The following is a 15,376-nucleotide window of genomic DNA, read 5'->3' as shown; positions in this document are numbered from 1 at the left end:
GCTCTGAGCACAGAGGAGACACTGCCAAGTTCAGTCCAATAAAGCAGAGGGCAAAAAATACAGCTGGACCCCACTCCTTTACAAGCCTTAAGGAAAGCGCTGCTGGTTTTGTTTTCATTTATGCTTTCCATAATAAGGGAGATTTATCCAGTTGCAAATCGGACCTCTGGATAGCGGTGGCCTAAAGCAGCTCCTGTTTGTCATTGCTTATCTGTGTGTCTGCAAGTAAATACGAAGGACAGAGGGCAAGGCTGTGTACACGCTATTTTATCATTCTCAGCCTACAAAACTTCCTTAGCAGTGGGTGATAATCTTATTGGGTATTCCTTCGGTTTGCCAATGACCTCTAGTGGCTTTTGGAGAGAAGAAAAGTGCATTCCCCCCAGAAAAGAGGGCTTTGCAAAAATACCGCTATTCCATTGGTGTGTGCAGGGTCTAGGACAGATGGCGCATAGGTAGTTTAAAACGGAAAAAGAGCTCAAACTCCTTCATTCATAAATGCCCATCTCATACACAGCAAAAGGGGGAGAGGGACGGGTGAGGGATTCCCCGTGTATTCCTAGAAGACGGTTTTGTAGCCCATCAGAAGACAAATCTTGCTTTATAGTGCACGTACATCTCCCTCTCTTCCTCCTTGCCTCCCTTGACAGACCCTGCTGTGTGTCTAATAGGAGCACAGCTTTCATTTGGAAATGTTATACACTGAGATAGGCTTTCCCAGGCGGCTGGAGTATGGGCCCCGGCATGCCTAGCAGGGCAGGGGATTGTTTTACACTGAATTTATTGCTTCCTCACCCTCCAGAAATGCCCTTTTCTGTGCACTTCCTCTTAGAAAACTGATTTTAAAAATAATTGTTCTGCACAGAGTGAATTTAAGAATAAGTCAGAAGGATCGTGCTTTCTGTGGGTTGAGTTTGCCAATAGACTTGAGGCAGATGCCCTCTGTATGAGCAGCACTGCACCGAAGATGTTTGTTTATAGGCTAGGATAGGATAGAATAGAAATATAGTATTTCAGTTGGAAGGCACCTACAATGATCATCTAGTCCAACTGCCTGACCGATTCAGGGCTGACCAAAAGTTAAAGCATGTTACTGAAGGGCATTGTCCAAACACCAAGGGCAATATCGTAGCTTCAATAGGATACAGGTTAAAGACTCATAGAATCATAGAATAGTTAGGGTTGGAAAGGACCTTAAGATCATCTAGTTCCAACCCCCCTGCCATGGGCAGGGACACCCCCCACTAAACCATGCCACCCAAGGCCTCATCCAACCTGGCCTTGAACACCACCAAGGATGGAGCACTCACAACCTCCCTGGGCAACCCATTCCAGTGCCTCACCACCCTCTATGAAAAGCCTGAGTTAGTCATAAACTGGATGTCCTCACTCAGGTTTTGTCACTTATGCACTTGTATCTATGCAGGTCTTTAGCCTTTGGCATGATGATAGACAAGCACCTTGCAAACATAATTAATTAATCCTTACAGATATTACAAGTGTCAGAAAAATACAAGCCCTGAAGAGAGAATAGGCCATGGCACAGACTGATAAAGGGCTAACGTCCCCCCCAAAATCTCCTCCTCCTTTGAGGCACCCAACCTCAGAGTGGATTTGTGAGAACCCTCTGAGGACAGGAATGCCTCTGAGGGGAGATTTAAGACAGTCCCTTGGCATTTCCTTGTTCGCTTTCCTTTATAACATGCAAACAGTGGTGTGACTGCTGGCAAGCCCCTGAATCTGCTGTACATCCTGGATCTGTCCACAAGCCCCATCTTTCCCCTAATTTGGGCAAAACAGGGCTGAGTTCATCCACATAGACACCGAGTGAAACTTCCGAGAGAGGGTAATACTCAATGCCATTCACCTCCAAGAGATTGTGCTCACCCAGAGCCACTCAATAGGCTGTTCCTGGTGGCCTGAAAACAAGTCTCAGAATAATTAATGTAAAAACTACTCCCCGTTTCTAGCTTTGCAGTGTAATTCTTGCACCACTGAGACCTTCCGCCAATGTAATTATTTCTAAAGCACCTTCCACCAGCGGCTTTTCAATGGACTGTAGCTGAACAGTCTTAGGAATTAGGCAAATGCAGCCTGCAGTTTGCTGGCGAAGCAAGTGAAGGTGCAGCATTGGCAAATACAGTGCTGAGCTGGGCCTTGAACAAGGAAGTTCATTTTGCATCTCTGCATCTGTCTGAAAACAGAGTACGAAGGATCAGCTTGTTGCGCTTTATTGTAAGTACATTCACTAAAGGCAAGAGTAATTAAAGAGGAGTGTTCGTTTACTGGTGTCACACTGTACTGTTTAGGTGGTCCATGTCAGACATGATGCAGAGCAACTTGTACAACATGGCCCATGAGCTAGGAAACATTCCTTTTGTTCAGTCTTTCCATCTCTGTGCAGGTTTCTCAGGATGAGATCCCATTCAAAAAGCTCACATACATGTAAATGCACCTCCTCCTATGCAAATCAGCAATCAGCTTAATTTCCACTCCCAGGAAGTCAGCATTTAATATGTAAAATCCAACAGAGTTTTCCAGTTCCCCTGATTAAGTGCACAGCAAGATGTCCAGCTGTGCACAGAATGGCACCAGTGGGGAGCTCAGAGGATGAGAAGGGTCTGGCTCTGTCTGCAACAAGAATGAGGAGCAGAACAGGAGCTCTAATGCTTTTTATCCTACTCACACGCTGAGGCCATAGGCTGCAGTCATGACCCATTTGCTTCTGATAAGAGTTCCACCACAAATATGAGAGTAGTGCACCGGGTGGCCCTGATTAGCGATCATCTGAGGCAATTTTATTGTTTGACCTAGGTCAAACAATAACATATTTTACACCCAAGCTGTGCCGTGCCTCTGCAGAAACAGTGTGTGTGGCTTTGGACAGCGGAAGCTGCCATCAATGGCCTTAAGCTGAAAGAGCATAGATTTAGATTAGATATTGGGAAGAAGTTCTTCCCTGTGAGGGTGGTGAGACACTGGCACAGGTTGCCTAGAGAAGCTGTGGCTGCCCCATCCCTGGCAGTGTTCAAGGCCAGGTTGGAAGGGGCTTTAAGCAACATGGTCTAGCGGAAGGTGTCCCTGCCCGTGGCAGGGGGTTGGAACTGGATGAGCTTTAAGGTCCCTTCCAACCCAAACCATTATGTGATTCTCTGCATTTTGTAGTACAAAAGCCCACACTGCCCATGCCAACAGCGTTACTCGAGCACATTCTCCATTTCAATGGGATCTCAGAGCTTGCATTTGAAGATTTGCATGCCTACTAAATTTTTGTATCCACCCACATTACAAGATCATCTTTAAGGACTTTTTATACTAATCTATCTAATAAGGTATGTCTGAATTTGTGATTAATACAATTTATCTACACTCATAACCCATTAAACTGATGAAAAATGTTCTCTATGTGGGAAAAAGGGGGAGCTGTGAAATGTTCAAGGTAGAGCCCAAGGATACACAAACACCTCCATGCTGCGTAGTTCCCACAGGGTCACAAGGCAGAAAATACCCTGATAAACTTGGAGTGCTCTCAGGTCAAGTCGAGAACAAAGTAGTACAAACCCAGGCTCAAGAAGCCAACACTTCAGACTGGCAAGTGTTGATGCACATGTTGTATTCCCTTGTAAGAAATATGCCTGTGAGTCCAGCTGTCTGCTAATCCATGTAATATGAACTGATCTTTGTCAGCTAGATAAAAAGAGTAATAACAGGGAGAAGCATAACCACTGAGGGTGGTTCAACCTTGGCTGGATATGTTAAACTGACCTTGGCTGGACATGCTGATCCTTTTTTAGGATCCTTTTCTGTTCCTTGTTCCCTGCTGAATGAGTTTTCCTCTGCCTGCCCGTAAACGCTAGCTCTTGGTGGCAGGAGGGGAGGTAGGAAGTAGGGATATGGCCAAGGGAGGTGCTGCAGCTGGAAGAAATCTGGACTGTCTCTGAGGAACGGAAAAGGTCCCACAGTTACAGAAGGGTTGAGGTTGGAGGTCTGAAGGCCATCTGGTCCAGCCCCCCTGCTCAAGCAGGGCTACCTGGAGGTGGTTATGTCCAGACAGCTTTTGAATGGAGATTCCACAATGACTCTGGGCAACCTGTGCAAGTGCTCAGTCATGCTCACGGTGAAAATGTGTTTCCTGATGTTCAGAGGGAACCACCTGTGTTTCAGTTTGTACCCATAGCTTGCCGACCTGTCACTGGGCACCCCTGAAAAGAGCCTGGCTCCATCCTCTTTGCACCTTCCCTTCAGATATTTATATGCAGTGAGATCCTTCCTGACCCTTCCTTTCTCCAGGCTGAACAGTCCCAGCTCTCTCAGCCTTTCCTGACACGTGAGGTGCTTCAGTCCCTTTGTCATCTTTGTGACCCTTAGAGGACTCTCTCCAGCATGTCCGTGTCTATCTTGTACTGGGGAGCCCAGAACTGGACCCAGTACCCCAGGTGTGACCTTTCCAGTGCTGAGCAGAGGGGAACAGTCACTTCCCTTGACCATACTACGCCTTATGCAGCCCAGAGTACCACTTTTCTTCTTTGAGGCAAGAGCACACTGCTGGGTCATGTTCAGCTTGGTGTGTACCAGGACTGGTCATCCACCCAGGTATGATAATGGAATCCACCATTCATGGAATAGATACACCAGTACCAGAACCTTTTCCATATAATTCCAACAGTCCTCTTTTACAAATTATTTTCATTCTACTGGAAGCCATAAAAAGTTCAGGGTGATATATCAGCACTGAGACCTTCTTTAAGCCATTGAACACTTTTTCCCCCTTACATCATACATCATTTTTAGCTTCCAGTTAGTTTTGGCTGGGAGGTGAGAAAGTGGCCTCCTAACCAAACAGTCTCTTCACTCACTTTCACTATATTCATCATTCTTGTTAGACCTGGCAAACTCACTCATTTTTCATTGCTAATTTATTTTTCCAAAGACTTTATATGTTCCCTACATGCAATTTTGTTGAAGAACACTGTTGTTTGTTTATTGTCCTCTTGGACATCATGCCATTTAGCTTGAGTAATTGTCTGTAATCTGTACTCTACAGTAGTGTGTATGGTATCATACACATTTTGCAGCTGAGTGGCTTTGATGTTGGGCTGTGCTGTAATGCCCAAAGGAGAAATAAATTACACTGAGCATGATGAATTACAGCTGTTTTCAGAATTCCTCCACTTCAGGCATTGTTTTAGCATACAGCTCTTGAGGGACTGTCTGTGTTTTGCTCTGGGCTCTACATACGTGGTTTGTGGAAGAGGGGAACCTAAGTGACATATGTGAATGGAGAGAGGGGAGATCAAGCATTGGTACTGGGAAGCTGTTCCATGTACAAGAACTTACCAGCATGAAAAACACTTGAATTTATGAGTTAGGAGTTTAGCTGTAAGGGAAGGAAATGAAAAAGCTTGGAGATTGACATTGATGGCAATGAGAAGGCTGATCGCAGTATTACCCTGGAGCTCAAATTGTGAAGCTTGGCTTGAGATGCCCAGGTCTAGAGCTGCCATCCAAAACACAACATCTCACCTACTGCTGAATCTCAGAGGCCCACAACCCTTCAGAGTCTATGAAATTTGTTTTACAAAATCAACAGTCTTGGAATCCAGGATTCTTCCTCTTTGAAGGAGCATCTCAAGCCAGAGCCATCCCAAGATTTCTCTTAAGCGTAGGCAAAAAGGAGCTTCTGTGTTCCAAGTAAATAAAATAGGACATCTTTCACACCAGAAAACCAACTCAAGTGTCCCTGTTTGTGTCTATATGTCAAAACTCTTACACTGTGAACCAGAGAGGTCTCATTCATGCTGCCAATAGAGTATGGTTCCTTTTCCATACTGACTTTCCAAGCCACCCATAAAAGTTGCTATAAGGAGCATGGGCTGGTAGAAACCAGCATTATGTCAGACTGTGCTAACATTTAACTGAAAAAGCAGTACAATGCCTCAGTTGGTGCTCTAGCACTGCTTAGTTGATTGGTGCTCTGCTAGTGTTTAGTTAATCAGTGATCTAGCACTGGTTAGTTAATTAATATATAGCCTTTTTGACCTTGTTCGCAGAATATCAGAATTACATATTCTGATTTTCTGTGTGAGTAGATTATTTTAGGAGTAGATTATTTTAGGAGTGATGGGAAGGATAAGGGAGATTGTGAAGAAAAGGATGGATAGTGGAGAAAGATTCCAGGACTATACAAGCAAATAAGATTTGGACTTGATGATATCCGTTGGGAGCTACTGAGCCCAAAGATGAGGATATAGTCATCTTTCCAGGAGGTCCTAAAGCAAAAACTGACTTCCAGACATTGGGAGTGTTTACTTTTTATGTTTATTGTGCAGTTTTATGTCTGCTCTGCTCTACACACCTTTTCTAAGCATCTGCTATTGGCCATTGTCACTAGGGTATTGGCTAGATGAATCTTTGACATGACACAGTTCAGGCTATACAGATCTTTATTTATTAACTATTTCTCTAGAAATGAAAGCCTCAGTTTTATTTTTGCAGTGCAAATGCCAAGGTTCCTTTTCTTCTGTATAGGAGCAATTCGACATAAAATCTCTATTCAGGCTACGGTTAAGCACATTGTTAAGTGAAGTATGTGCTAATGTAAAGCACATGCTCCTCAACAGAGATGGTTTTAAATGTATTAAGTAGGACAAGAGAAGATTCCTTACACTGCACACAAGAGTATTTAAGTTTTCATTATTTTTTCTCTATATTAGTTTTCTTTCATACCTGAGTTTGAGTTGATCGACACACTATAAATATTCCTAGCTTATCAATATTTATCAACAAGTTAGGACAACATGAGTGGAAACCGTTCTGTTATACAAGTAAAAAAGTCTATAGATACACTATCCTGAAAACACTGACAAAACCTTGATCTAATGTACAGTTCTTCATACATATACTACAGTGCCCTTAATCATCAATAAATGAGGATCAAAGGACAAATTACTTCACTCTCTCCTCCTCTTTTTATTGCTACATAAGCTTTTAGAAAGGTGAGCACGATGGGAAATGGCTAATTTGTCAGACCACACTGTTTACCTCTTTATCTGGAAGCATATAATTGAAGGTTCACCTAAAATACATCTAACTCAACAGAAATTCTTAGGAAGAAGGAAATTTAAAACCACAAAGTGAGAAAAAATCACATTTCAATGCTGGAAATGTACAATGACATGAAGTAATGCCAGTGTATTAACTTTAGGTTGGTCTCATGAAATACACACATTTAACACATATTTACTGGTGTTTCACATGACAATGGTTGGTGGAAAGGGCAAGTGACTGAGTAACACTGAAGTTAGTATACACTGTGATGTACACATACATGGAAAAAGTTTAAAACTGAGAAATCCAATTTACTGCCACTTCAGGCTTCTTTCAGTCTGAGCAAATAATGTAAGTGACTGCAGGAGAGAGCATCTGATATTCACTGTCTTTTAAATTGAATCATCTTTGTAACACAGGTACAATAAATGCAGCGTCCACTGTGAGTGAACCTTACTGAACACACAGCGACTTCTGTGCTCATGTCTAAGTCATTCTTCTCTTAAACAGTTCTTTTTCCATGTGATTCTTTAAAAAAAAAAAAAGAAAACTGTAATTTTATGTTAATTAAAAAGTCTAAAACATATTTACTCAACTTTTTTTTTCTATTTTTAGTGTTTACTGACATATCTAATAGCTAAATATTTTATATAAAAATCTTATTTTTAGGGTTTTATTGTGCCTTTCCTAAAATCTTCTTGAATCCTTGGATAACTTGGAGAGAGTGTCAAAACCTAGCTGAAGGAAAGAAGACAGTTAATAATAAATTAAAAATTATTTTTTCTTGTGATGCAATTCAGGTTTTTGAATTACTTACATCATAATAAACTTCTATCTCCTCCACATATCTCTTATCCTTTTGGAAACCAAAAAAAACATTTGAAACCCTCAAGAGATGCAGAAAAAAGAGTGGTTTACCACTTCTATGGCTTCTTGAGGTTAATCTGAGATCAAAATAGGACTTCAGAGCTGACATCATAACAGATGTAGAGTTAAAACAGGATATCCCAGAAAATGCTAGGAGAATGAACATGTGACCTGTGGTGCAATTTTTTTCAACCTGGACATTTTAATTGGATTAATGCATACTTTGAGTTAGAGAACACAAAAGAAGAGAGCTTCAAGGAAAGCATTTTGCTAGGTAACAAGGTCTTATGCACCTTGCATCCTTATCCAGCTTGCAAGTCAAGTGCTGAAAGCTTTGTTGGCTCACATTACCCAGGGCTGGGAAAAGAGGGCTAACATGATCTCAGTCATTGCATTCCTGGGAAAGGAGCCTGTCACCTCACCATGCCTTTCAGAGCTCAAATGCTGGCACAGGTCCTGGGAACTACATGGTACTGCTTCAGTACATTTTGTATTTGAAGAGTAAACAAGCACATAGAGATCAATGAACTGGGAGATGAGCAACAACAACTAACACCTCACTTTTTTTCTGACTCATCAGCATCTGACAATGTTTATTTTCCTGGTTGTTTTCAGCTGAATTCTAGCTTTGGCAGTCTGTTTTGAGTATCACATGGTCTTGGGTCATTGTCAAAATAATTTGAATGCTTTCCTTCTAAGAAAATATAAATCACATGAACTACAGCAATCTGCCTTCCTCCTTTAGTGATCATATTGTTATCTTGCACTGCTGTATTACAAAAAGCTAATGCAAACCCAAACAGGTTGTTAACAGATTGTGAAATAAACCTAATACCGCCATTTATAGTAAACACCCAATACAGCATTAGAAACCACTGAACATACATCTACACTTTTATCTTTTTATCTTGCACCTGAATTCCTACAGACAGGCTCCTAGGATCTCATAATATGGAGACTTTGTATTTGAAATCTTTACTTTAGGGCAACATATTATTGACAAACTAGATAGGACACATGAATCAAAAGTTCTTATGATTAAAATATCTGTAAAAGTTTTTTCAGTTTGTCTGAACATTGATCACACACAATACAAAAGGAAAACCATCTCCTGTATTACAGGCAAAGATACAATTTCCAGGAATTAGCTTTTACAGCTGGATGCTACCAATGTGACAACACGTATCCTTTGTACAGTATGAAGAATTTGGATGATTCAACCCTGAATTATTCAAACCACTGCAAACCAAATCAAGGTCAAAGGCCTCCTTTAAGTAGCAAACATGTTACTTGTTTTAATATGTTTTGTGATTGATGATTAGTTTTGAGCATTCATATAACTCTACTAAAATCATTAAGTATACAGATCCACGCAGGGAAGCATGTAATTAAATGTTGTGCTGCATCAGGACCAGAACATTCAGCTAGCTGTAGTTTCACACTATTTCCCCATATTGATTTGACCCTGTTGAAAATCTTGTGAAAGTAGCAAAACATCAATAATTCAAATTATTTATACACAACACAGAACTGAAAGAGTAAGTCTTGAGAACTAATGTACTACTTATTTAACAGCATAGTAGCTAAATCTTGTCTCCAGATTCTGCAGAACAGACAGTACATAATCATGTTTTAGTTTTTGAAGCAACTTGTGCTAGAAAGCAGTTTACTGAAATCCACAGTTTTCATAGTTATGGGTGTGATTTTCTACAAGCAAATAAACTGTGTGTTTTAGAAAAAATAGAAACTAATTTTTCTAAAAATTTCTAGACTTTTAAAAGTTTAGTATTAATAACATCAGAATCTCACCCAGTGTGCTTTCTGGAAAAGTTCTCTTTGACCTCAAGTAAAGAGGAAAAAGTACAAGAATAATAGGCTACATTTTGTCTCTTAATCCTTACTCAACATGGAAAAAAGTAGTAAACACATTCATGTGACTATTTTATTATGCTTATTAATTTAGTTTCAAAGCTTTTAGTTTTGAAAGAAAATGCTATTCATTGAGAAGAAAAAAAAAGCTAAAGAAGCAAAGCAGGAGTCTATTAGCAACTTATAACATGTATGAATAGATGTAAAGAATTTTTGGCCTAATTCTTTTGCCATATCTACAAGTACTCTGAGAGTTTTTTCTACACTGGGTATGTCTGTAGTAGCCATTAAGCAGTATTTCTTTAATGCCTTTAGCTGATTTGGGCCCTTTTGCAAACAAGTACAAAATTCCTTTAATTTTTCTGCTGTTCTTACATCCTTTCATGCTGCTTCCTTTTTTTAACCTAAACTATTGTAACATTAAATTCTATATGGTATTTCTTAGTTTCTCAAAGAGTGACTAATATAAAGCAATATCCTTCTTTGTCTATAAATTCTGACTACCCTATATATAAATGGAGTGGTTATTAATTTTTTTCCTAGATATCTTATAAATCACATTTTCTCAGACTAGAAATTAATCACTTTAAATTACTATTTACATACCTGTCCTACAGCTAATGAATACTCCAGGTCTTGCAACTATGGAAATTTTCAGGAGTGCTACCTTTTCCTTTATTTTTAACATGAAAAGACACTAAAAAAAAGAATGGTTAGATATTAATATTCTATATCTGTGTTGTCAATATGCACATTTGTGCTTTTCCTTTATGTAAATTCACACACTCAAGACTAACGAAGTTTTATCTCAGTAGTATACACCCTTCTCTATTTTCCCTCCTTTCTTCTTTCTTACTTCATTCATGCTGGTATAAGAAGAAAGGCACACACCCTACAGTATCTTTTTCTCTCAAAAGTCGGTATTTCTTATGGCCTCAAAGCAAGAGATGCAGGAATATATAAACATATGAAACAACAGAATTTGAGCCAATTTCAGGAAACTCAACATAAAGAGCAGAAAAAGGCTGCCTCCAGTTGTGAATTTCAAACTGACAAAAGCATCTAAGATGACAGCAGTTGAAAAACTTATACTTGGATGCAGAGCAAAGCAATTTTTGACTGAGGATCAGAATTTCTCTTGATTTGTTAAATAATCCCAGAGCTTGATTAGTTTGACTCATGTGCCTATTTGAAAAGAGGGTGAACAATCTTCTCAATATGAAGTTCCCATATTTACCTACACAAAGCACCATGAAAAAGAAAAGTTTTTTGAGAAAAAGAGAATTTTGAAATATTTGCAGTAAGCATGTATCTGTACACAAACTTATAAACAATAAGTTCAGGAATTTCTTCAGATAGATATTTATTTTGTACTATATTGATGGATGTACAGGATTTTGCATACATATGCCATCCCTTAATTTATAGCTTCACAGTTTTTACAGTTTCACAGGTTGTGTGTTTGTCAGTTCCGATGCACAGATTAATGCAAAGTCAACTATTAAAAAAAATAAAAGAGACAAATCAGGCACCAACCATATAAACTCTGCCAAGGAAGAAGTTAGCCCTGAAGGAGAATGAGTTCCTTTACTTTTCCTGAAGTACCACAAGTCTTGCATTGACTCATGACTGCTTAAGTACCTAGTTGCCGCTTCTGTGCGTAGGCAGAGTGCTTCTGCAATTAATGAAGTACTTCTGTTTAGGTAATGAATGAATTTAAACTCTGTCAATGGTATGTCTTGCTGGAAACCTGCCAATTCCAACATCTGTCTGGAACACAGATGCCTTCATTTCTCCAAACTTCTACCTTAAATGTCAAAGCTGATGCTAACTCTCACCCTGAAATCCTAGCAAAACTATGAGCTCTACTAAATGCACAATGCTCCCTTTGTGAAACAGCAAGCAAGAGAATAGATGGGTTGCGCCAGATGTTAATCACGTTTTTAACACAATTCACAAAGATACCCTATACTAAGGTGATGATGACAAGTAAAATAGTATAGAGCAATATTGACAAAGAACAGCATCTCCTTTAACAACTGTGGTATGGAAGGAACCCCTTTAAGCAATGGGCATGGACAATTTATTAGAGTAGCATACAGCATTAGGGTATTAACTCATGCACTCTCCAGTTATGGGTACTTACATGGCTCAAAACTCATGAACAGGCAAGCTCCATCAGCTGTGCCAAGCGTAATGTTATACATATGGCTGAGCAGCTCTAACAGCTTGCTGCTACAAAAAAAAAAGTGACTTGTTATCACTCTATTCCTGGCAACAAACTCCTCATTTGCCTCAAGCTCTGGAACTTTTCTTCTTACAATGTAAAATTATTTGATTCACTAACCCAGGGAAAATACATTAATATTTCTGCTGGTTATTTCTCTGTTATTTTAGAAAGCTGAATCAGGCAGGTACACCTGTAAAGACCTATTCTGAGCAAGCAAGGCATAAACGAATCACTAAAGTCATAAAATAAACAGATTCCACTTAGAAACAATTTGGATTTCTGTATTCTGCATTATGCAGTAAAAGGAAAACTCCTCCCTAACAGACTGATGATATAGACCAAATCAGTTATGTTTAATCGCATTTTGATGTATCATTTACAGATACAAATTAGATGTGAAACCCTATAATTAAAGTATCTCATTTTAATGCTAAATGCCAAAAGTTCTAAAGCCAAAAAGTAGACTAAGAACTACCTGGACAACTGGAAACTGGGTAAAACCCCCACATTTGTAGAATATAGAGGTCATGTGTAGAACATAAACATATAGAAAATGTTTTGAGATCCCTCAAAAAACCAGGTGCCTTTTACAATATGTTACAAGGCTTACTTGATTTGTCTCACTGACTCCATTATAGAAAAACATCTTGGGCACTGAAATAATCTAAGACTGGATTTGTCTCGTACTGTTTGCAGGTGGAGGACTATTCACAATCAAAACTCTCGTGTGAAGCATCTGTAGCTGATACATTCAAATCAACATATTTCTATTTGGAGTACGCCGTTTAACTATATACAGATACCTCTCCTCATCTTCACGCTCCACTACTTTCCAAAGGAAGTCTTGACCTGTTAAGAAGTTTGTATTTTTACCAGATCTAATTTATAAACAAAACTGAAAGCACAAGTTTAATTTCTGTGCACATGAAGAAATAATATTTAACAAACTGAGCCTTAAAGCAGCCACAGAAACTGATGTTTCTGCTCTGAAAAGCCCAACTCCACGAATATCCTTTGGCATGCCTTACCAGCAGTATAGTCCTTAGCAGTAGTGATAGCCAGGTTCCAACAGTAACCATTGTTCTTCACCATTCCTAAGAAAACTAAGTTTTATCAAGACTACTACCACTTCTTAGCAAATCAACTATCTTTTCAGGGCTGAAAAGTTACCTAAAAATTATAAAGCAATAAAGTACATTTTATGTCTTCCTTCCAGTAACTCAGATGCTTTCAAATCTGGCAAAATTTAAATATTAATTTAAATAATGCAGATTTTTTCTGTTTTATTTTGGAAGATGTAATTATTAAGATAGATCAATACTGCTTATCTCTTGGGAAAAGGGTAAGGCTTTAAAAGAGAACGGTAGAGCTAAAAATGTTCAGAAATTGATAGCATTTGCAGTTTCTTCAAGTAGAAAGCTCTTCCAGAAAACTTCAGATCTAGTCATATTCTACACATTACACTATAAAAGTCCTCAGAAATCCTGGATTTTACTCAGAAGGGGAAAATTTTGTAGATGACAAGAAGAAATTGGAGTTTTCACATTTTCATGAGACTTTTTTTTTTTTTTTTTTTTTAACTTAAGAGTGAATATCTGATCAAACACACAAACTTCAAGCTTATTTAATGTTATATACTTGGTGATTTTTCCACAAAATCTGGTAAAGGTTCATATTTCTGTTTCCTGAACCTGACATCTGTCATCATCTAGAAGATAAAAAAGAAAAGGAGATGCACAAATAAAATGCCCTACATAGGAACTGGCATTCAACAATACTCCAAATATATTTCTTTTAAATATGATCAGAATACATGATAAAAGAATTAATAACTACCATACCAAAAAGCATTTTGTATATTTACACTCTTCAGAAAGAGAGGTCCAAATGCATTGTTAGGTGTCACACTGTAATAGATGGATCAATGTCACCATGTTAGAATACAACTACTCACAAAAAGCAAACGTTTTTTCTATTTACACACATGTGTATAGAGTGAATATTTTTTCTGTCCTACAAAGACTATATTTGGGGATACATAACTCTGACTTTCATCATTCCATTGCTTTTCTTCTTTTTTCTAGAAAAAATTTAGTGATGCTAACCTATCACACCAGCAATTTCATTATTAGTACTTTCATCTAAAAATAGTGTGCTGATGTGTAGACTGGAAAAACAGATATTGGAACTTGACAATCAATCATCCAAATTAAAATAAGACAACTTATTATCTGAGAAAATAAGAAGTCTGAGAAAATAAGAAGCAATTAAAAATGAAGTATTTAGATAATGAATTTAATAAGTATCAAGAGCCTTTTATTCTCTCTACCGAGTTCTATCATAGAAGGCAGAAACAGAGTGGATAATTTTTTTCCAACTCAATTTCAATCCACTTTTATAATTAAATCAAAGATAGATTTCCCCATTAGCACAACAATTCCAGTATCCAAGTAATTATGAATAATCAGCAAAGGATGTTCTTTACTCATTTTTCTCATGCATCATTAGTTATCTGAAGTGACAGGGCTAACATTATTTCAATCATGAATAAACAACTAGAGGAAACAGGTAGGAAGCAAATACAAATAATAATAAGATGGCACTCCTTGAAAATCGGTATAATTGGAAAAATGTTAATAGCAGTTCTATTTAAATGAAGCTGCATGTGCTTGCTAGACATTAATGCTTGTAATATGTTGCATATCATTAGTTTTCAGTAAAAGCGGAGATGGCATTTCTAATGCAGTGCTATTTTCTGTCACTTAATGGCCCTGAGTATCAAGCATTCATAAATGTAAATGGGAGCTTTGCCAAGCTAATGTTTTATGGGCTTTAGGAACTAGCTTTTACTGCAAATAGAAAACCATATCTTCACCTGTACACAGCTGTCTTGTACCATCTGAGATGCCACACAGCATCTCACCTCGCTTTCAGATACTGTTCCAGAAAGGCACTAGCAGCCTGTCACTCGTGTGTAACAACTAACAGTTGTGTTCAGATTTCTCAGGCATCTCAGCCGGCACTGGAAACCTGTGTTTAAGCAAATGAGTTAGGACTTTAGGCATTATACAGACACCTTAATGTCAACCTGAACACCACCCTAATTAGCACCAACGACATGTTCCACCAAGGACAATACTACTTCCACCAAGTGGTTTCCAACTCCATATCAAGTTGACTTTGGTCAAGCAATAAAATGCATCTTTTGAATTAAGTTCAGCATCTTTAAGAGATGGAAACCCCCACATTTTTCAAGACAATAAAGGACTTGTAAATCACCTGCACAAGTTCAAGATTAAATCAATTGTCTAAAGAACATGCAGTTTCAACAGATTTGATCTACTATATGCTCTTCCTCTTTAT

This window comes from Psittacula echo, assembly GCF_963264785.1.
Source record: "Psittacula echo genome assembly, chromosome: 2".
In the NCBI taxonomy this organism is placed as follows: Eukaryota; Metazoa; Chordata; class Aves; order Psittaciformes; family Psittacidae; genus Psittacula; species Psittacula echo.
This window is presented reverse-complemented; position numbering follows the sequence as displayed.